The sequence below is a fragment of the Diceros bicornis genome, chromosome 8 (assembly GCF_020826845.1).
Source record: "Diceros bicornis minor isolate mBicDic1 chromosome 8, mDicBic1.mat.cur, whole genome shotgun sequence".
In the NCBI taxonomy this organism is placed as follows: Eukaryota; Metazoa; Chordata; class Mammalia; order Perissodactyla; family Rhinocerotidae; genus Diceros; species Diceros bicornis.
The window spans coordinates 52,728,677-52,751,827 of NC_080747.1; the positions used below are offsets into that span (position 1 = coordinate 52,728,677).

The 23,151-nt window shown below is 35.0% G+C and overlaps 1 long non-coding RNA gene across 5 annotated transcripts in view; it reads right to left on the reverse strand.

Annotated features, from left to right (window-relative positions):
- LOC131409645 (uncharacterized) overlaps positions 1-23,151 on the reverse strand; it is a 79,644-nt gene that overhangs the window by 38,860 nt on the left and 17,633 nt on the right. The window contains exon 3 of one of the 5 annotated variants that reach the window (XR_009220974.1): positions 20,794-21,686. The exons of the other annotated variants lie outside the window; for them this stretch is intronic. This is a non-coding gene — a long non-coding RNA (uncharacterized LOC131409645). Of the gene's footprint in view, positions 1-20,793; positions 21,687-23,151 lie in introns of those variants that run through there. 5 annotated transcript variants of the gene reach the window in all.

Genomic DNA, 23,151 nt, shown 5'->3' on the forward strand with positions numbered 1-23,151 from the left:
AATTCCTCTAAAGTGCTGTTCAGATGAGTTATAAAAGTTTTGATACTATATGATTCTTTTTTGTTTTACAATTAAAATATTTTGTTTAATTTGCATTTGGGGATTTTTTTTTCTTTGACCCATTAGTTATGTATTTCCTGACATATGACTTTTTCCCAAATATCTCTTTGTTATAGATTTATAATTTATACATTATGGTAGAAGATTGTTCTTTATAATAAATCTTTTGAAAATTTTTTGAGATTTGTTTTGTTTTCCAGTATGTGGTCAGGTTTCATAAATATGTCATATGTCCTTGAAAAGAATATGTATTCTGCAGTTATTAGTTCAGTGTCATATATACATCTATTAAACCAAATTTATTGATCTGTCTTGAGAAAATCTATGTCCTTAAAATTTATCATCTGCTTGATCTATTAGTTATTGATAGAAGCATAATGAAAAATCATCAAAATAATGCTGATTTTGCAAACTTATCTTTATAGTTCCGCCAATATGTACTCTAAATATTTTTGAAACTATATTATTAGATAAAATTTATCATTATTATTTTTTTCTGGTGAATTGAACATTTTGTCCTTATCTGGAGACCTCTTTATGCTTTTTAATGGTTTATGTGTTTTGCTTTAAAGTCCACTCTACCTGATAATATATTTATATCAGCTCTCCTTTGTTTAGTATTTACTTCATAAATCTTTCACTATTCTTTTACTTTCAGTCTTTCTGTAGTCTTGTGATTTAGAAATAAACAGTACTTTTAATATATTCTGATCATCTTTGTCCCTTTTAATAAAGAATCTACTCATTTTACACTTAATATAATAACTAATATTCTGGGAATATTTTTCACCATCTTATTTTGTGACTTCAATTTCTTCCATCTTTTATACACTTTTTTCCCTTTCTTTCATTTAGATTGATTAATTTTCTTCTTCCACTTATGTTTATCTACTTTGTTTAATATTATGCAATCTGTTTTTAATTTTTTTGTGTGTGTGTGAGGAGATCAGCCCTATGCTGACATTTGCCAATCCTCCTCGTTTTTTGCTGAGGAAGACTGGCCCTGGGCTAACATCCATGCCTATCTTCCTTTACTTTATATGGGACACCACCATAGCGTGGCTTGCCAAGCAGTGCGTTGGTGCGTGCCCCGGATCCAAACCAGTGAACCCCAGGCCACCGCGGTGGAGTGCTCGCACTTAACTGCTTGTGCCACCGGGCAGGCCCCAGTTTTTAATTTTTAGTGATTAACTTAAATATATTGTGAACAAAGTCTAAAGCTCTAAGTGCAGAAAATAATAAAGAACATCAAAAGAGTAAAAAAGTATACATCTAAATAAACAATAATAATAATTTATGTCAAATTTTAAAATATACATATGGAACTAAAATATAGGAAAACAATAGCATACTAATTGGGAATAAGGGATTATATAGAGTGAGATGTTTTAATTATGACACCTATATTATGAATTATACATTATTTAAATATAACACATAACAGTATAATTTACAAGTCAAGACATCTCTAGATAGCCATTTATCTGGAGTTAGCCAAACTCAAAATTAAGGGCACAGTTCTCCAAATGCCCTTACTTCAAACACCAGCCATAAACTTGAGGTTCCCCAGGGCCACACTCACTTCTGACTAGCTGGCTACAAATTTAAAGTTTCCCACATCACCTTCAGTTTCAAAAATTCACTAGAAAAACTCACAGAACTCAGGAAAGCATTATACTTACAGTTACAGTTTTACTATAACAAAAGGAATTGAATTAGAACTAGTCAAAGGAGAGACACATAGAGAGAGGTCTGGAAGGGCTCCAAATGTTTTTGAGGACATGTCAGCCTCCTAGCATTGAAGTATAACAATACTCAAAAGAATACTGTCAACCAAGGGAACTCACCTGAGCTTTGGTGTCCAGAGTTTTTATTGGGGTTTATTACCTAGGCATGATTGGTTGAATCATTGCCCATATGATTCAATCTACAGCCTTCTACCTTGCCTGGAATTTGGCCTGATATCATGTAACCCAACCCAATAATCACATGGTTAATCTCTCTGGCATGGCCAGTCTCGTTCTGAGTCATCTCATTAGCATAAACTATCAGGGGCTCACCATGAGTCACCTCATCACCAAAAACTATCAGCTGTGGTCTGAGGGGCCCACTGTGAATAACAAAGGCACTCTCATCACTTGGGAAATGCCAAGGATTTAGAGTTTCCCTATAAAGAACTGGGTTTAGAAATTAAGAAATACACTTTTAAATAACCTGTTGGGGAGAAATCACAATGTTGATTAGAAATTATTCAAAATCTAATGACAGTAAAAATAGGGTATATCAAATCTTATGAGATGCAGCTAAAGCCATAGTAAGAGGGTAAATTATAGCCTTAATGCATATATGAGAAGAGATGAAAGGCTAAAAATCAGTGAGCTAAGCATCAATCTCAAGTAAGATTAAAAAATCAGAGCAAATCATAACCCCTAACATTTTAGAATGGAAAAATTAATAATTAAAACAATAGTAGAAATTAAGGAAAAACCAAATAAACATATAATAGCCTCTACCAAGAAAGCCAAAAGTAGTTTTTTAAGAGTGAAGTCTGTTGAGGCGTAATTTATATACAGTAAAAATCACTCTTTCCCAGAAGTAAATTCTGACAATTGCATACCTATGTAATTACCACCTCATTTCCTTCACCCCAAAAAGTTCCTTTATGTCCCTTTATGATCCATTTCCTATCCTTACGCCAGCCTTTGTCAACCACAACTTTGTTTTCTGTTCCCACAACTTTACCTTTTCCAGAATGACATATAAATGGAATCAAACAATATGTAGACATTAGTGTCTGGCTTCTTTCACTTAGCATAATGAATTTTAGATTGACCCACGCTACTGCATTTATCAGTAGCTCATTTATTTTTATTGCTGAGTAGTATTCCATTGTACAGGATGTACCACAGTTTGTTCATCCATTCACCAGTTGATAGACATTTGGGTAGTTTCCACATTTTGTTTTTCATGAATAAAACCAGGACTGACTTCATGGTTCTGTGACCTATGCAGCAGCAGAGTGTCTGCAATAACAAGGGCCCTATGTATGGCTTAATGCTCTGCTGTCACTGTCTTAAAATTTTTAATAATTTTATCTTTGAACTTGTGTTTTGTAAGTGAAATATAATGGAACAATGGAGCATGGGCTTGAGCAGAAGGGGCACATGCAATATGTGTATCTGCCATTCTTTACTACCCCATTCACGTATAATGGTTGCAATGCCCTATGAGTACAGAATTCGGGCTGGCCATGACACATGGGAATTCAGTGAAACTCAAAGCAAGCACAAGTCAATGTCTTATGTGTAGCATTGAATAAGCAGGGGTACTGACAGTCCTGCCAAAACAGACACAAGAAGAAACAGAAAACTTGACTCATTTACTATCAAAGAAATTAAATATATAATTAAAATCTTTCTGAACAAAAGTGTCAAATGTATTTATTGCTGAATTATTGCAAATATTTAAAACAGAAATAATTCCAATCTTACACAAACTCTTCCAGAATACAGAAAAAGTGGGAACACTTCCAGTCTCCTTTTACTAGATCAGCATAATCTTGATACCCAGACTTGACAATGATTTTCCAAGAAACACTCATTTATTATCTCACAGTTTTCTATAGGTCAGAAGTTTGGGCAGGGCTCAACTAGGTTCTCTGCTAAGATATCTCAAGGCTTAAATGAAATTGTCAGCCAGGTCTGCAGTCTTATCTGAAGCTTACATGAGATTTGTGTTGACAGATTTCAGTTCTTTGAGGCTGTTAAAGTCTCTGTTTTCCTGCTGGCTGTTGACCAGTTCCTATAGACAATCTTCAGGTTCCGACAAAGTGGTCCTCTCAAAAACATGCTGGCTTACTTACTCAAATCCAGCAGGTAACTCTCTATTCTGCCACAGTGGAGACTTACATAATATAATGTAATCACAGGTGTGACTATCCTATTATATTGTTCATAGAACATAACCTCATCAAGGGAGCAATGTAGCATAATATTAACAGGTCTTGCCCACACTCTAGGGAAAGAAATTATACAAAGAGTGTACACCAGGAAGTGGTTATCTTGGGGCCCATCAGGAAATCAGGCAGCCAAGACTGCTACCTATCACAGTATGCACTGACAATCTAAATCCTAACAGTTTTTGAATGGAAATTGAAAAACAGAGTCTAAAATTAATATGGAAATTAATAAGCCAATAATAGCAAAGAAACTTGTAAAAAAGACACAAATATGATAGGACTAATTTTACTGGATCAAGATATATTTTAAAGCTGAACATATTCTGTGGAAAGGCACTCATCTACTAATGCAATAAGGTATACATTGGTGAGAGGAACACCAGTATCATCAAGAATCTCAGTGGTGGCTGCCCTCTATAGGCCAGGGCTGACAGTAGGAGACAATATTACAGAATTAGGTTCTCAAACAGCAAGGGGGAGGAGAGAATCCTTAAGTAATAAAGTCAACATAGTGCACTTCATCATCAGAAGCAAAGCAGGTATGATTATTTTAATAGTGTTAAGGATGCATAAGCAGCCGGAGTGACTTAAATCACAGACAACCATGGAGATGGTTGATGGAACATGGCTTTCACAGTGGCAAGGAAGATGGATGGCCAACAAGGGCTTAATTTATACAACCAGAAGAAATCAAGGTGAATGATCAAGGGTCTGAGGCAGTCACTCCAATGAAGAGTTAAAATCTCTTGCCCAGTTTTCATACCTGATCCAGTTCTTAGACCCAGAACCCACTGACTGAGAGACTGAAAGAGATTCAATGGAAGGACCCAACAACACCATGACAATTGTATATGATAAGAATTTCCCCAGACCTTCCCAAACGGACCTATAGCCTTTCACTTATGTAACCTTGCCTAGAGGAAAGTGGAATACTCAAATATTTGAGGATGGTTAGTCCAAATTTTCACTAACACCTGGGACCAAAATATCATGGCTCCCCTGTTAGAATGGAAGCATAGGGAGGCAGTTAATAGACAAAATTCTGGCCCAGATCCAGCTCATTGTAAGTCCACAGGGTCCACAGACACACCTGTTGATTAATTACCTGGTCCCCAAATGTATAATTGGAATGAATACAATTGACAGTTGGCAGAAACTCCACATCGTTTACTTGGTCGGTGGTATAAAAGTTATTATAGAGAGAAAGCCAAATTGAAACATCAAAATAGTCATTTTCATCCAAGATAATAATTCTAAAATAATATTGCATCCTAGGAGGAGTTAGCAAAAGTACCTCCCTTAAAGACCTAAACAAATACGATTTGTTCATACCATCTTATCTCTGTTTAATCTTCCAGTCTGGACCTCACAAAAACAAGATTATCCTGGAGGAAAACCACAAATTCTACCAAAGAGTAGCCCAATCACAGCTGCTGTACCCAATGTGGTATCATTGCCATAGCAGATCAAGCCTTGGGTTTAGATTATGCCCATTGATCCAGTGAACACATTGTTCTCCATCACTCTAAATAAGTTGGATCAGAAGCAGCTCACATTCACAAGGGATAGACAAATATATGAACAAGAAATGGAAAGTATGTTGGAAGTCATAATACCACATATGTTCTCCAGAGGATAAGAAATAAACCCAAAGAAGATTTAGGGTCCTCCCACATCAGTGAAGTTTTTAGGAGCCCAGTAGTAAGAGGCATGCTGAGACCTGCTTGATAAAGTATAGGACAACTCATTGCATTTTGCACCTTCTACTATTAAAAAGGAAACTCAGATTTTTTGAGTTTTGGAGGTAGTGTATTCCACATGTGGGAATACTACTTTGACTCATTTATCTAGTGGCACAGAAGGCAGCAGGTTTGAGTGGGACCAGAGTGGGAAAGGACTTTGTAACAGGTCTAGGCTATGGTGAAAACCCCTCTTCTACTCAGGCCAAAGAATACAGCAGGATCTAAGATAATAGAGGTGTCTGTAGTTAGAAAAGACACCCGGAGGAGTCTATGGCAAGACTTGATAAGAGAATCATAATGTAGATCCCAGGTTTCTGGAGGAAGGCCATGTATTCTGCAGTGGAGAACTACACATCACTTGAATAACATTTCCTGCATTAGAGATGAAATATCTAATCATAGGATATAAGTGACTATGTGTCCAGAGCTAGCCATCGTGTATTGAGTTCTGTCAGATTTACCATCAAATCATAAAGTTGGCTGGACTCAGCAGCAATCCACTGTAAGATGGAAGAGATACGTTGAGGATCAAGAAGAAGCAGAGAACATAAGTAAGCTGCATCACGAGGTGGCCCAGTCCCCGAGGTCATCCACCTCTGTACTACCAGTGCCTCTCCTTAGCGCAACGGATAGCCACATGAGAGGTCCCTAAAGACTTTCTGTTTTTACTTAGACTTGGCTTCTAAGTAGCCTTCCTTTCCTGTAACTTATCAATGTATTTTATAGTTTATGCATTATTTAATCACTTTTATTAGGATGGTAAGTAAGGGAATCTTCTCTGCCATACTACTAAAATTGGAATGCTAGTATCTATAAGTCATCATTTCAATGAAAGTCATTGTTTACATATGTTCTATAAAGCTAAATATATACACACTACGTAGGACATCATGATAATTTTGTTAGACAAATCTAAAATGGTTGACAAACTAGCAATTTTTTTTTTGGTACCACTTCTTTCATTTTCTTCTCAATTTAGCCCTTTGGTCTGCAGTACTGACAATCTTGAAAGCTAAATTTCAAAACTTGAAAAAAAATAATGATATATAAGGCAAAAGAAAGGGAGAATACCTCAAAAAGATTAGTCTATTCTCATTTCAGAGCTCAAAAATCCAACAAAACAGTCAATCAGCTTTGGGAGAATAAAATATTTCAAATTAATTTTTGTAGACATGGTTGAAATGTGCTTTTAAACATATCAGATCTCTTGCTTTTATTTCTACATGAAATATGGTAAATCCATGTCAAATTTTAATAAAAGTGGAATGGTCATTCCACATTTTAAATGCTTATCCGGAAATAATAATGGATTATTGGATATATAAAAATATGTGTATATATGTGCATATTTTCCATATTTCTATACATTTTGTAACAGAAATGTGAGAATCCACCTGCTTATTTTGAAATTCCTGAGAAAAGATATGTGACAGGAAATCCAAAGCAAAGCTTAAAACATGCTTTTCCTGATTTTAATAACATTTACAACAGATCTATATTTTATGCTATGAAATAAAATTATTATATGAAGCAAGTACTTACACTTAATATGTTCCTAAGTGTTTTGCAATTATTTTTATTCTGGTAATTTATATAAATAATAGGATAACTTAATAAGAATTATCAAATACTATATTGCAAATTAATGAGAGGGCAAAGAAACAACTAAAATTTTGATTCGCTAAGTATGCTTAGTATGTTATTCTGGATGCTAGATTTAACAAATGAATGTCTTTTTAAAAGCGTAATTAAGAAAAGAGCTGAAATCAAGTCTAAGGAAGCAGAAGCAGGAGTGATGCAATCAGATTCTTCATGATTCATAAAACAATTGTGAATGTTGATTCTAAACAGGCCATATAGAGTTGGACCGACTGAGATTGTGTCTGCATGAAAATGTCCATTTCACGGTACTTATAATTTAAATAAATCGAATTTGCAATTATATATACAATCCTCATTATTCGTGGATTCCATTTTTGTGAAGTTGCCAACTTGGCAAAATTTAGTAGGAAACCCAAAATCAATACTCGCAGCACTTTCAGGTTATTCCCAAACATGCTGGACTGAAAAATTTGAGCCACCTGATGCACATGTTCCCATGTTCCCAGCTGACCAGGCAAGGTGACCCTGTACCTTGTTTCAGCTCTCATACAGAGATGACCAGAGGATAGAGAATGTAGGGGCAGTGGAGTGGAGTGCAAGAGGCTCCGGCTCTGGGGTCAGTGGGATGGGTTTGAATCCCAGCTCTGGCACCTGTTAGTGGGGCAACCCCAGTAAGTCAGTCACTTAACACTTCTGTACCTCATGTTCTCTTTTGTAAGGTAAAGAAAATGGAATCTACCAGGATGAATTATTTTAGGATTAAAGATCATAATCAATGTGAGATATTACACACACACAACACAACACATTTTCCCTAGGAGCAATGGCTTAGTATTTGCTAATTTAGTGTTCATAGCAACTTTATAGAACATAACTACCACAAATAATGAGACGCAACTGATTTCATACATATACACACATATACATAAATTTATAGACTTTGACTGATTTATACATAGAGACATGATCTGAAATATTCTTAAATTGCATTTTCATCTGCAATAGTCATAGTGACATGTTCTTACGTGAGCGGAGCTAGAAATGATTATACTGTTTAGTGTTTGGAGAGAATAAAAATCAGGTACTGGTGATAAAATAAATCACAGACTTATGACTAATAACATTCTGCTGAAATAAAAATGTAAAACAAAGAAATTTAATACCTTCTAAAATGTGGAAAGAATACCAGAGAAATATATTGCCTATCACAACAATTTACTAATGATGTCTTTAAACAAGTTGCTGAGTAATTACCTTTTTCAAAACTAAAATTTTATGAGGCAAAAGGAAAAGATTAATCTCCAATTAATTTAGTTTCTGATTTAGCAAAAATTATAGTTTTCAATTTTTATTTCTATTCAACAAGAGAGGTGATATCTTTTACCCAGTGTTTATATAGGCAGTTAGTTTTTTATTTCATTGTTTATAATAGACATTATTGATAATAGACATGATGGATGATGGAACTACGTTACAGGGACATGACATAAATCAATCTATGTTTTATACTTTACCTCCATTGGCAGGATACATCACCTATGGTCTATTGATGATTTTAAAAAAAGAAAAGAAAAGAAAGTCCTCCCAGTTTCTTTTAGAGTATACCTGTTAAAATCCATAGTTTTGGCTAAGAATGTAAGATAAGATTTCTAAAACTGGTTAACAAAAAACAACTATTATTTAAAATTGTGATCAATGTCTGCTTCCTAAGATGCTTCAGTATTGAAATTAACTTTGCAATGGACTCCTTTTTCTTCCAGAGAAACCACATATATTATATCCTATAGTTAGGCTAATACAGACCAAATACCTATCTATTCTTGGGGAACGTATGAATGCAGTTATTTGAACACGAAAAGTTGAGCAGTGGTTTTTGTTCTGCTGTTCAAGACTTGGTAATGATTAAGAGAGGGTACTGGGTATTCCTCCATTGGAGGGCTAGGCATTTTCTAGTAGATCCTCTCTGCGTGTTATCTGATTCTTAAACGATGTACACCTTTGACTGAATTTCCATTGACTAGAATATTATTCTGTCCATGGCAATGCAAATGATTCTTGTTTTTAGCAACACAAATAAATTTAACCTGGTAGAGAATATAAATATCCATATTAAAATTCTAATTCGAACAGGTTTTAACGTATTACTGGTTTCTCCATCAATTAATAAGTTGAATAAAATCTTTGGCACATGTTAATTTTGTATTTTATAAGAGTTTTACATGTTATAAGAATATAAAACTTATAAATGTTATATTTTATGTTATGATTTTAGATTTTTGAATATTATACCTTAAAACTATGAATAGGATTTTTTATGCAGGCATATGCAGCAATAGTTTTACTGTTTTTTTCTGGATAGAATTAGACTACCCCATGCTTAAAGTATATGGCTGGTTCTCATAGAGTCCTGTGTGCCGCCTATCTGGAAATGCAACACAGAGCAGAGCAATAAGAACATACAGATATGCTCTTTCTCCTCAAGGAATACTAGAGAAGAATCTGGAAAAAACAGGGCTTGGCTATCCTATTGGCCTATTAATGGCTACTTTAAGTCTGCAGTTAATTAATTTTTTAAATAGAGGCGGGGAATGATCATAAGATGGTAAAAAGCAAAACAAAGAGATTGAAGCAGAGTATGTACACTAAAAAAAAAAAATGGGAGATGGGGTTGAAAAATAGATGGAAAAGGTTTGAAGGTGGCCTAGTACCACGGGCTAAGTTTGACTAACCTGTAAACAACACAAAGTCATCAGGCGTTAAAAGTATTGAAGTGAAACAAGTAGAATGGGTATCAAACAAAAAACCTGAGTTCAAATTTCAATTCCATCCTTTATTTGCTGTGCCACCTTTGAGGAAGTCAACTAATATCTCTGAGCCATCTCTCTCATTTCTGCCTTTTGGAATTATTCTGAGGGTTAAATGAGAGAGAGTATACAAAAGCACTTTGTGATCTCTACACCATGCAAATGTTAATTATGCATATTAATAAAAACCATGAGAATAACTTTTTCAACTAAAAAAAAAAAACCTGTTCTTTTTGATGGTGGATGTTTGAGATGTTCTTGTTATCCCTTTAGTTACACATAGACTAAAATAATGCATTTGTGTATTTCTCCTCTTTCCATAAATTTCTTTGAACTTTTTCCAATATTATTATTACATTTTTCTGTTACCTTTGAGAATAGCATTTTCCAGGAACAATTTCTTTCCTACCACGTAAAATCCAGCTAATAATTTTAGCTCCATATTAACCTAACTTCCTATGGCTACACTATACCTTTTAACTTTACTGATATTTTTCCTAGTTTACTAAATCATCCTGATTTTTGGATGAATAGAAGCAGGGTTTTATATTTTCACATATTGATTTTCACATTCAGAAGAAAAACTTGTGAACCTGAAAGACATTGATGTATATATACAGCCAACTCATTTTTTCTGAGTGGCCTGAGACGACTAATGTCTACTTTGAAAATATTAGATCTACATACAAAAGAGTGTCGGAGAACTTGACAGATGTCTGTTCCTTGGCCAAAACTCCAGTTCTATTCGGTCTTCATAAGAAGGCGTTCTCTGCAACTGAACCAATTGGCAACTGTTGGGGTTGTGGTTCTTTGAAGGGCCATACGTGTTTGGATATGGTATTTTGCCTTTGTCTTTAATGAATTGCAATCCTTAGATATTTTCAATGTCATTTTCTCTGAATAGCCACCTTACCATTACATTTTCTCAGAAAGGTGTTAACTTGACTATGTTATTTCTTCCAGAACAGCATTGCTATTATGTGGCTTGTTATTTCTTTATCCACAGTTAGGCTGTGGTTTCCATCACATGATGGTCATCTAGTCTACTCTTTTCTCCATTCTCCTTCCTTAAAACACATTTCCTAAAAGTAGTGCAGCAGGACACTTTTCGAATAAGTTTAATTTTCCTTGATTTTCTTTGGTAGTGATTTTATTATTGCTTCCTAGTACATTAACTGTTTAAAAAGAAAATTTAAAAGTCTTTATCTGGTTTTCTCCTGAATTTCAAATCTCCTTTTAACAAATTGTAGTCATTGGTGATTAAAGCATTATTACATTCTTGTTCAAAACTACTGAATTCATACATTGCAAAGCAGCATTTCCCAGATGATGTCTCATTTCCATCTCCTGAGAAGTTCTCTCTATGGAGAGCAGATGATGAGGAGTTAGCCAGCTGTTATAGACACAAAAACTTCTACACTAAGCACTAAGCAAGTCTCTATGCTGTAGAGACTCTTAAATGTTGATGCTGTGGTTTTCAGATGCATGGTTTTATCTTAGCATATGTGGAAAAGCCTGATAAAATTGTGCCAATTAATATTTAGTTCACCTAATTATTCTTCACAGAGCCTTAAGCTTATGACTCCTTTGTAAAGCAACTTTCTGGGCCTGAAAATTCTGAATTTGAATTCCAACTCCATTATGTTTGTGATTTTGAGTAAGTTACATAAATTCTCTATGTTTCTTAATTTAGAAAATAAGGTTTATAATGATAGCTTCATTGTGGAGTTGTTGGAAAGAGTCAATGAGATGATGTATGTGAGAGCTTTATAAACAGTCTAGTATTGCATGAAAATGTGCTCATTCCTTTATGTCGTTTCCAGTCATAATAACACCCTCACAGTTAGGTTTGGGTATGATATCAAACAAAGGGATAAAGACTGAAAATGGTAATTTTTCCTATATTTCCTAATATATAGTCACCAGATTAATAAAATGAAATATGAGAAAAAATATTTTATAAGTAATATACTGGGCAAATATATTTTTTATTTGATGCCACTGTGAATTAATATTTTCTCATCATTTTCAGTTCATAAACATCTAAACATTTAGTTTTATAAAAGTATTGTCTTACAATATTATATCAATCTTTTAGAAGCTAAAAAAACATTAAATGCAACATGTGACTTTTTCATCAAATAAGTCTTTGGTTTATTTTTATTGGCATTGGCTACTCCCCTATCCCATTCACTCCACTCTTCCTGCTGGCAAACTTTCTGATGAAAGTCAGAATTCTTATCCTTGTGTCTCTATAGGTAAGGTGTTTTTTTTCCTCTGGTTTTCTTCCAGATTTTCTTTGTCTTTGGTTTTATGTAGCTTGAATATGATATGCTTAGTTTTTTTTTTTATCTGTTTGTTTTGTTTTGTTGGTATTTTATCTTTTTTGGTATTCTCTGAGCATCCTGAATCTGTGGTTTAGAGCCGATCATTACTCTTGGAAAGTATTCAAATATTTTTTCTCCTATCTTCTCTCTTCTCCTTCCAGTATTCCAATTATGAATATGCTACATATTTTGATATTTCTCCACAGTTTTTGGATTTTTTTTTTATTTTATTTCTTTTTTCTCTTTACATTTCACTTTGGGAAGTTTATTGACCTATCTTCAAGTTCACTGATTCTTTCCTTGGCTACGTTGAATCTACAGATGAGCCCATTGAAGGCATTCTTTATTTTTGTCACTGTGGTTTTCATTTCTAGCATTTTCCTTTGATTTTTTTTTTTATATTTTCCATCTATCTTATGACCTTGCCTTTTGGTCTTGCATATTTTCTATTTTTTGCACTAGAATGCTTGACATATTAATCATAGTTATTTTATATCCTTTATCTGATAATTCCAACATCTGTGTCATACCTGAGTTTGGTTCTGATGCTTACTTTCTCTCTTCAGACTGTGTTTTTTCTTGCCTTTGGCAGTTATTCTGTCTTTTTTGTTGAAAGTAGCACATGTCATATAGTGTAAACATATTGAGATAAATAGGCCTGTAGTGAGAGGATTTGTGTTAATGTGGCTAGGAGTTGGGCTATGTTTAATGTTTGTTGTAGTTGTAGGTACCAGAGGCTTCAAATTCCTCAATGTCCTTGTTTTTGTCTCCCTTCTTGGCTTTGAGACTTCCCTTTGTACTGTTCCTCAGAAAGAGTCCATGTCTTGCAACTCTTTTAGTTGTAATCCACTGTTATAATAGTGAAGGCTTACTGGTGTGGTGGTAGGGTGTGGAGGAGGAAAGACATTCCATAATCTTCCGATTAAGTTGTAGTCTTTTAGTAGCCTTGCATCTTGGGGGTGTTTCACAGTTCACAAGTGTTTCTTTCCCTCCTCCAGGAGTATAGTATTTTCTTTTTTACCATTTACTCCCTTCCCAGCATAATTCCCAATCTATTTTATTGAAACCCTGTCTCCTGATGACTATGCTTCTATGTTTGCCCCCTACGCCCCACCCCCTAGGTGCGATAGGAAGACTGGATGAACTCAAGTAGGAAAAGGTTTCAGCATCACCCTGTGAGAAGCCTTTCTCTCTGGAGAGTAGGCCTTTGTTATGGAGTAGAATCTGGGAGAGTTATACTTTGTCTACTCTTCCACTCCCCTGCCATGACCTTGAGGGCATTTTTTTGGTTCCTCATTGTGAGAACCTGGTCTCCATGTTTTCATGGAGACCCTTGTGATTTCAGCCCCCAGGAGTTTCTCACTCTCACTATTGTTCATGCTCAGTTTCCAGCAGCAATTCACTCAAATTACTATTGAAGTTGTCCTACAACTAAGGCTTCCAGTGGCTTCTGCTCCATCTAAGCAGATCTCAGGGATTGTATCTCTCTGGATGTGCCCGTCTCTTTAGATTTTTGTTGTGGCAGTTTTCCTTGTGACCCCAGTCCATTAGGAGTCCAAGAAAAATCATGGATTTTCAGTTTGTCTAGTTTTTATTTGTTGTAATGCTATTCTGTTCACACTACCTGATTTGATTCACACTACCTGATTCTTCATGTTATATGATTTCACATGTAACGATATTATGAACTAAATTGCCTTTTATTGATGGAATTACCAATTGCAATTTAATTGTTTGAGTAACTATAAAGTTTTACTTTTGCAGCATATAAATCACTATCAGGTCCCTGAACAGAGAGTAATTCTTGATTTGTTTTCTTTCCTATCCCAACTTTCTTTCTTCACATCATTCAATATTAAAAAAAAAAAAAATACATGCCAGTCAATTCCTGTTACTCTTGAATCTTTCAGTTACTAAAATTGAAGTGATGTATTCTATTATTTCCATTGATATGAGTGATGAATACAAAATTGGTTTTGAAACTGATGTCTGGCCAACACAATCATTGGAAATGCAAAAGCATTAATATGATACATGGCTGATGCTGCAAGCTCATCTAAAATAGTGTATTCCAGAAGATGGGTTAAAGAAGAAGAAGAACCATTCTATGTGGACTCTGTCATCATCATTCATTATGTTGTCTTGGACAATTAGAGGACACTTCTGTTATTCTTTTCTTCTTGCATTAAGATCCAAGTCAACTAGTCTATTTCCCTGCAGTGCTTTCTGATAAATCTTCCCCAACAGCTCTAATTCACTTCTCTCCACTAAGCCAGGCAAATATATACAATCCAGAAAACTTGAGAGGTTGAAAAGATGGCAGGTAAAGTGGTTCATGGGTGATACTCCCAAGTGCAGAACAGGAATTAATTCTACTCTCTGTGGTTTAGTAATAATTAGAGTTGAGGGATGTGGTGAATTGGGAATAATTAATTAGCAGAGTAGTAAACTGATGATAGGTGATTCACATCACCTCCACCTCAGCAAGAGATTTAATTTGACTGAAAATCACTCAGTGACTGTCTTCTAGATACAGGTCCACAATAGCTCTAAGCAATTTTCAGAATGTCTCCAGCTTTCCAGTTTGGTAGCTGACAATCACATCTTCTTTTTGTTCTTTGTTGGGTAAGGGGGGCATGTTCATTATATTTGTATTGCTCTCTGGCTTTTAGTGGTCTTCTCATTTAAGCCAGTGTACTCTTTTTAGAAAACCAAAAGATAACAGAGGCATACTGTTTCAGATATACAAAAAAGTTGTCAAGTAATTGTATATGTGAAGAAAAATATTCTTGATTTACGACTCATCCAGTTTATCCATGAGTATCCATAGAAAGCCCCCACCTGATAAGCCCACCATGGTTAAAAGATATGAGATATCATAGTGAGGAAAGTCTGGCAATTATCTAGTGAACTTAAGTTAGGGAAAGAGCACATTTAGAGAATTCCAATGTTAAATATAACCGTTTTTTTAGATTATCAAACTAAGGTGCCAGCCTACATATTAAACTTCAATAATAAGATTCTTATATCATGTAAAATAAATACTTAGATCAAATTCTACTTTAGAGAATTGCATCTTTCGTTTCTATTAACCGCCTCTAATATTATCTTCTCCTAAAACAAATGCCTTCTCCCTGACACCCAAACTCACTCCAAACTTCTTTCCTACATAGTGATGTCCATAGGCTAAGTTTGTAAAAATAAATTTTATTAGTTTAGTTGACCTACTATGTGCTGGGTGGTTAACAAACACTAGTTCATTTAAGCTTTACCACCCATTAGCTTATTGATGAAGAAAGTGAGAAACAGATATCGGGTAACTTGAATGAGGCTCACATCTAATGAGCAGCTATCTAAGGATGGAAATTGAGTTACTCTGCCATATCATGATATCCTTATGCAACTTTCCTAAGCTATCCTGTTTCACAGATGGATACTCAGGATATGGAAAGTCTTAAACCAGGGAGGAAACATGTCGAGTTTTTAACATACAGTAACTAAATTTCAACGCAATTTCTTACTCAACATAGAGAGTTATAAGAAATTCGGTTTGGAAGAAGTATACCACTGGATTTCTTTGTATGGTGAAAGTAGGAAGTTTTATTTTGTGTTGGTAGGAAATTGCATGTTTTTTTAAAAATACACAAACAAACCAAAAATGTGTATTGTCTTAATTGAGCAGTGCTGCCATGACAACTCCATAATCCTTGCAAAGCTTTTCTAGAAGTCTCTCCAAATTGCATGTCATGGTAGAAATGACCTAGGCAAATAAATTATTTCTCTTATTACAGAAATGTATGATATCAAGGACCCATTTTCACTTTGGGATTTTAAAGTAAGCATATAGATAGCATTAAGATATGAATAAACACGAGTGATAGATTGAGTTGTCTAACAGCCAGCCTCAAGCAGAAAAACCAACTGACTTGAACAAAGGATCTCAGCAGAGGGAGATTTATGTTATTCAGCTGAATTACATTCCTTTATAGACTGTTGCGGATGGGTTGCAGGAAAGCAGCCATCTATCCGATTTAAATAGACTGCGTGCTAGTACTATAGATATACCATTAATTCATTGTCGGGAGTTGCTGTAGGCATAGAACTCGCTTTGTTCTCTGACAGTCTCCTCCAGTTTAAATAGAAATGCCATTTACCAGAGTGTCAAATAAGTAGGGCCCATATAACACTATAATCAAGTTGCAGTGACATTACATATTTTAGCTTCAATATTGAAAATGGTTAAGTCAGCAGAGACTTACAATCTGCAGAACTCTGCTGACCCCCGAGAGCCACTTGTAATTTATCAAGTAGTTGTTGTCTTCTATGTGTCAATAATAACATTGGTATCTTTAATTTGTGCTGCATATTGTAGTTATGAGGCTGATACTATTTCTATAGACTCTTTTTAATTTTTTACAAGTTTGAGAAATACTATTATCTTAGATTTAGGAATAAAAAAAATTGCACAGGAGAGGTTAAATGAGGCTCTCAAGTTTATACAATTAGAAAGTGATAAGCCTAGAATTCAAATACAGATATCTTGACTCTAACGCTAATATTTTTTCCAAGGCACTGTGTTAGGTATTCTGGAATGGAGTTAGGATAAATGAAATATATTAAGTTCTAAGTTGTGAGTAAAGTATGCATACAAACAACTGTAATGGGAAAAATGACTGCAGCCATTCAGTATCACTACTGTCTTGAAGCACGTCTAGTGTCTCTGTTATTCATCAAGTCATAGCAGACAGGGATAGTGCTGCCTTAAAATAAGCCCTGGGCAAACTCCCTCAATAGCTTGTAATAATTAGAAACCAGGCCTTAATTTTGAATATTAATAGAGATTGTTGTGTTCAAACCCATGTTACTAAATATACACTAAGTTGCTTACATGTAGGTCACACAATCTATGTGAAAGCATTTTAGATCTCTTTACACATACAGGATCTGAAAGGAGTGGGACCACATTTAGCTAATGTGTTCAGACATTTAAGTAACTAATTTGGAATGCTTCTGACTTTAAGATCAAAAAAATCCTTAAACAGTTTTTATGTTAGATGAGATATAGAGTTTACTAAAATGTTTTCAAAGAGTGAGTATGAGAATCTGATATCCATAAAAGTGTGCATTTCCTAGAATTAAACAGATAAGATGCTTTACATTTTAAGTCATTAATGATTCAGTATCTGCATTTCCAATTCAACTGGCAGCACACTGTCTTCACTCCACTCTCCCATTACAGGGAGACTATCTGTCAACATTTAACGCCACATACAGACACCATTCCACCTGCAATTTCAGTCTCGAATGACTCCATATTAATGAGGAAGTATCAACACTTGAATGCAAAACCTTGTTTAGGATGTACAGTGACCAGAATGATGAAATAATTCTTTTGTAGATAATCAGTGGATTGGATAGAAAAAAATACTTGTTCTGCCCAGTTAAGCCAGAATCTCAAGGTAACCAGATGCTTAGCGCATCAACAGACATTCTAGTGCCTAATAGAAACATATAACCTGGTTAGAATTTCATGTGAATGGCTTCATTTTAAAGAGAGACAATTCGAACAAGTTTTAAAATTGGTTCATCAGAGGGCAGAAACAATTCAGTTTTCCTTTTTTTCCCACAGTATTCTTATATGTAGCTCATTGATTAACATAGTACAAAAATTTGATATTATTTTTATCAACAAAACATAATTAAGTGCAATATATTAAATTAAACATTAACATATTATCTAAAATAAATATATAATCTCTCAAAAATTTGAAAGGAAGTTGAAGAATTTTGGTTATTAGGAATAAGCCAAATATACATATCCTATTCTCTTTCATTTTCAGTGACCTCTGTAATCTCTTTAACTCTTCTACTTACGTGTAAGACTAGACCCAGACAATTTGTCTATGTGGTCTATAATTTTGAATTCAACAAGTGTTTATCAAACATCTTTACATGCCTAGCACTGTGCCAGCTATTTGAGAAATTTTTTAAAAAGAGAACTTTTTCAAGCCCCTCAAGAATCTTACAATATTGTTATAAAAAGACACACGCCCATCATGTAATATAAGGAAAAAATGTGGCCACATTTCAAATTTGTGAGAGAAAGAGTAAGTAGTATGAAAATTACTCAGAAGAAAGATGAGATGGAGAACAGTGAAATCCAATTTTATTTCTAAATTGACTTCTGTTAACTATTTCCTATTTCCTACACAAATTGTCTTTGCTTTGCTACCCGTATATGAATGCATTCGAGGAAAGTAAAGGCTTTAAAGTCTTTCTTTAAGCTATAGTAAGGTAACAGATTAGTTTGTGTACACACGTACACACACGCACTCATAATTCTATTATCGTATATGTATGATTGGGTGATCATTTCTTTAGTGTATTAAATCCATATAAATCAATGTGTCTATTTACCAAAGATAATCACAAGTGTCCTGAAAATAGTGTGAGAGAGATATAATTTTTAATTATAATGAAATACAGGCTGAAAATTAATTTATTTCATGGTATCTCTGAATACACACACACATAAATGTAATATACCATTTTATATGTACATATATAAATCTAATTTATATGTAGACATATATATGTATACATTATATGTATGAGTATATTACTTTATTCTGAGAGATTAAATCTTCACTTAATCTTAGAGACCGAAACATTATCTAGAAGCCTTGATGCAACTTAAACCAAAAAGTATAACAGGGCCGGCCCCGTGGCTTAGCGGTTAAGTGCCTGCTCTCCGCTGCTGGCGGCCCGGGTTCGGATCCCGGGTGCGCACCGACGCACTGCTTCTCCGGCCATGCTGAGGCCGCATCCCACATACAGCAACTAGAAGGATGTGCAGCTATGACATACAACTATCTACTGGGGCTTTGGGGAGAAAATAAATAAATAAATAAAATTATAAAAAAAAAAGCATAACAAAGTAGTAGTAAATTAATTAATAATGGGCAAAAGTTATGGGTAATCTTTTATAACAACTAGTTTTTCAATTACCACAATTGTAACTATCAGTACCATCTTCCATGTCATCATCACTGAAGTGAACCTCAGAAAAAGAATAAAGCTCTCTTTTTGTTCTCTGGTGTAAGCAACTCTTTGGAAGTGAATTAAGCAAACATGAGTCTTGTGCATTTGATAAATATGTATGTCTTATTTCTCCTTTCCCACTGCTTTTCATCCAGCTGCAGCTGGGAACCAAGCAATAAATACTATTTATTTATTTTAATAGTATGCTTAGTGGAACTATTACCAATATTTCCTAAGCTTAAAAACATCCCAAATGCATTTTACTGTTAGGCTCAGCATTTTCATAGTAATTTACAACTTAAAAAGGGTAAACTCTATTACTCTATGTCAAACCAACAACTGGGTAAGTGCAGAACATTACCCTATGGAGTATGACCAAATTTATTGCTGCAGTCATTAGTACATATTGATTCTGTTTATAATAACCCAAAGGGAATAGTAAACCCTATTATGCTGGTGCTTGGTCTCTTTCTCTGAGAGGAGCCAGACTTGGCACTGCCAAGTTTCAAGCAATGTCCAATTAGTTCAGCAATCAATGCTGCTCTTTTTCTTTTGGTTATTATTAATATGACTAGTCAGTGACATGAACTTCTAGATCTTGTATCTTACAATCAAATCTGAGCAACATGAGTGCTCTTCTGCAAAGGCAACTTCGCTCAATCACCTTTTGAACTCAGGCTTTTTCTACATGGAACCATCTGTTTATTCCCGCTTGTCTTCTGTAAGAAATGGCATTCAAATTCATAATACTGCCATGCACTAGGTAGTTTCTTGGAGGCTCTTTTATTTCTATATTGTAGGCTTCAACATTCTACATTGATGTTAACTTGAGTAGGCTCCTACTAAATCCTGGTAAACATATTTGGAAGTCAATTTTCAGAATCTAGGTTTTCTCTTTATAATAGAAAATCAATGTATATCTTAAATATATACAACTTTACTTATCAATTATACCTCAAAAAATCTATAACAAACAAACAAACAAAAAGAGAATCTACGACTGGGACATCAGATCTCTAACATCAGAGGGCAGTTTATCCTTTTTTTTTTTTAATTTTTTGTTTATTGCAGTAACATTGGTTTATAACATTGTATAAATTTCAGGTGTACATCATTATATTTCTATTTCTGCATAGATTACATCATGTTCACCACCCAAATACTAATTACAACCCATCACCACACACGTGTGCCGAATTATCCCTTTTGCCCTCCTCCCCCCGCCCTTCCCCTCTGGTAACCACCAATCTAATCTCTGTCTCTATGTGTTTGTTTATTGTTGTTATTATCTACTACTTAGTGAAGGAAATCATACAGTATTTGACCTTCTCCCTCTGACTTATTTCACTTTGCATAATACCCTCTATGTCCATCCATGTTGTCACAAATGGCTGGATTTCATCGTTTCTCATGGCTGAGTAGTATTCCATTGTGTATATATACCACAGCTTCTTTATCCATTCGTCCCTTGATGGGCATTTAGGTTGCTTCCAAGTCTTGGCTATTGTGAATAACACTGCAATGAACACAGGGGTGCATGTATCTTTACGCATTGGTGTTTTCAAGTTCTTTGGATAAATACCCAGCAGTGGAATAGCTGGATCATATGGTAGTTCTATCCTTGATTTTTTGAGGAATCTCCGTACTGTTTTCCATAGTGGCTGCACCAGTTTGCACTCCCACCAGCAGTGTATGAGAGTTCCCTTCTCTTCACATCATCTCCAACACATGTTGTTTCCTGTCTTGTTAATTATAGCCATTCTGACTGGCATGAGGGGATATCTCATTGTAGTTTTGATTTGCATTTAGAGGGCAGTTTATCCTAATTCAAGGTGTTATGGGCTGAATGGTGTCCTCTCAAAACTCATATGCTGAAGTCCTAATTCCTAGTACTTCAGAATGTAATTGTATTTGGAGATAGTTTTTAAAGAGGTGATTAGGTTAAAATGAGGCTGTTAAGGTGGGGCCCTCTTCCGATACATCATCTGGTATGACAACAGGGACACCTGTGTATGCACAGAAGGATGACCATGTGAAGAGGCAGGAAGAGGGCAGCCATCTGCAAGCTAAGGAACGAGGTTTCAGAGGAAATCAACCCTGCTGGCACCTTGATCTTGAACTTCAGCCTCCAGAATTGTGAGAAAATAAATTTCTGTTGTTTAAGCCAAAAAAAATGAAAATAGAAAATTAAATTGAAGAAAGGATAGCTCCTACTACCAATTCCACACCAAGAAAGTCTTTGTTCTACAAATCTTGTTTGCCTTCCCAAGAGGGAGAATACTTTTCTGATTGGTAAGATTAAAGAACACTGGTCCACCTCTACTAGTGGGCAAGTTCACAGAGCTGGGTTTTGCTTGGTTGTGAATAAAAATGAGCTTTACTCTTTCATTTTCATTTATCACATGGCCAGTGAGAATATAGAAGATGTTACCATTTGGATTTGGACTTAAGGGGATGCGGAGTCACTCTTCTCCTTTTGAGCTATGACATGTGCATCAAATCCAGTTTCACAGAGCTCTGCCCTGCAGTAATTAAGTATACTCCTGCCTGCTAGCTGGTATTGTTCCTTGTATATAATGAACCCACAGAGTCACATAACAAATGAGTGACTAGACCGAGGTAGAATTTAGTCATTTTGGAGTCCCTTGTCATAAAATTCATTATCCATCATACAATTAAAATCTAACCTATACTCCCCAAACAAAACAAAACCCAAGACTCATAATTGAGATAACATTTGAACATAAATAATGTAATATATTTAAATAATGTAATATATTTTATCCAGGGGCATGACAATGTTTCAAATTACTATTAATTAGAATAATCAAGGGTTGGCAGACTATGTCCTGCAGGACAAATCCTGCCCACACCTATTTTTGTAAATAAAGTTTTATTTGAACACAGCCATGCCCATTAGTTTCTACATTTTATGGCTGCTTTTGCATCACAAAGGCACAGCTGAGTAGTTGAGACAGAGGCAATATATCCCACAAAGCCAAAAAAATTTACCATCTAGCCCTTAACAATAAGTTTGCTGACCCCTGGAATAGATCACTCTTTATGTAATGGTACATATGAAAGTTCCTAGGACAGCCCCTTACATATAGTAGGTACTTACTAAAGTTTAGTAGATTGAATTAAGAATCTAATATAAATCTTTCATGAGAATTTTATAGATGGGGCGAAAAAAACACTGCCTTAGAGATAGACCTAGATCTATCCTTCTTTTCTCTCTCCTCCTTTCCTTCCTTCCTTCCTTCCTTCCTTCCTTCCTTCCTTCCCTTCCTCCCTCCCTCCCTCCCTCCTTCCTTCCTTTTTTTCACTTCTCCTAGGTGTAAAGGAGAAAAGAAAAAGATAGTAGCAGTGATATCCTCCTTAAAACTTGAAAAATTAGCCACCACCACAGGCAGAGACTACTTCCCTCGAGTGTGTCAACAAACCAATCTCACTAGGAATACCTCAGGGAGCTAGTCTCGGATGGATCACCTACATACTCTTACTCATGTACTCCAGTACATGCTCTTACATACCCTCCTCTTATGACTCTAGTCACTCTACCATTTGCGCGTTAAAATGCCCAAACAAAAGCTTGTTTAAGTAGGAGTCACTGCCAT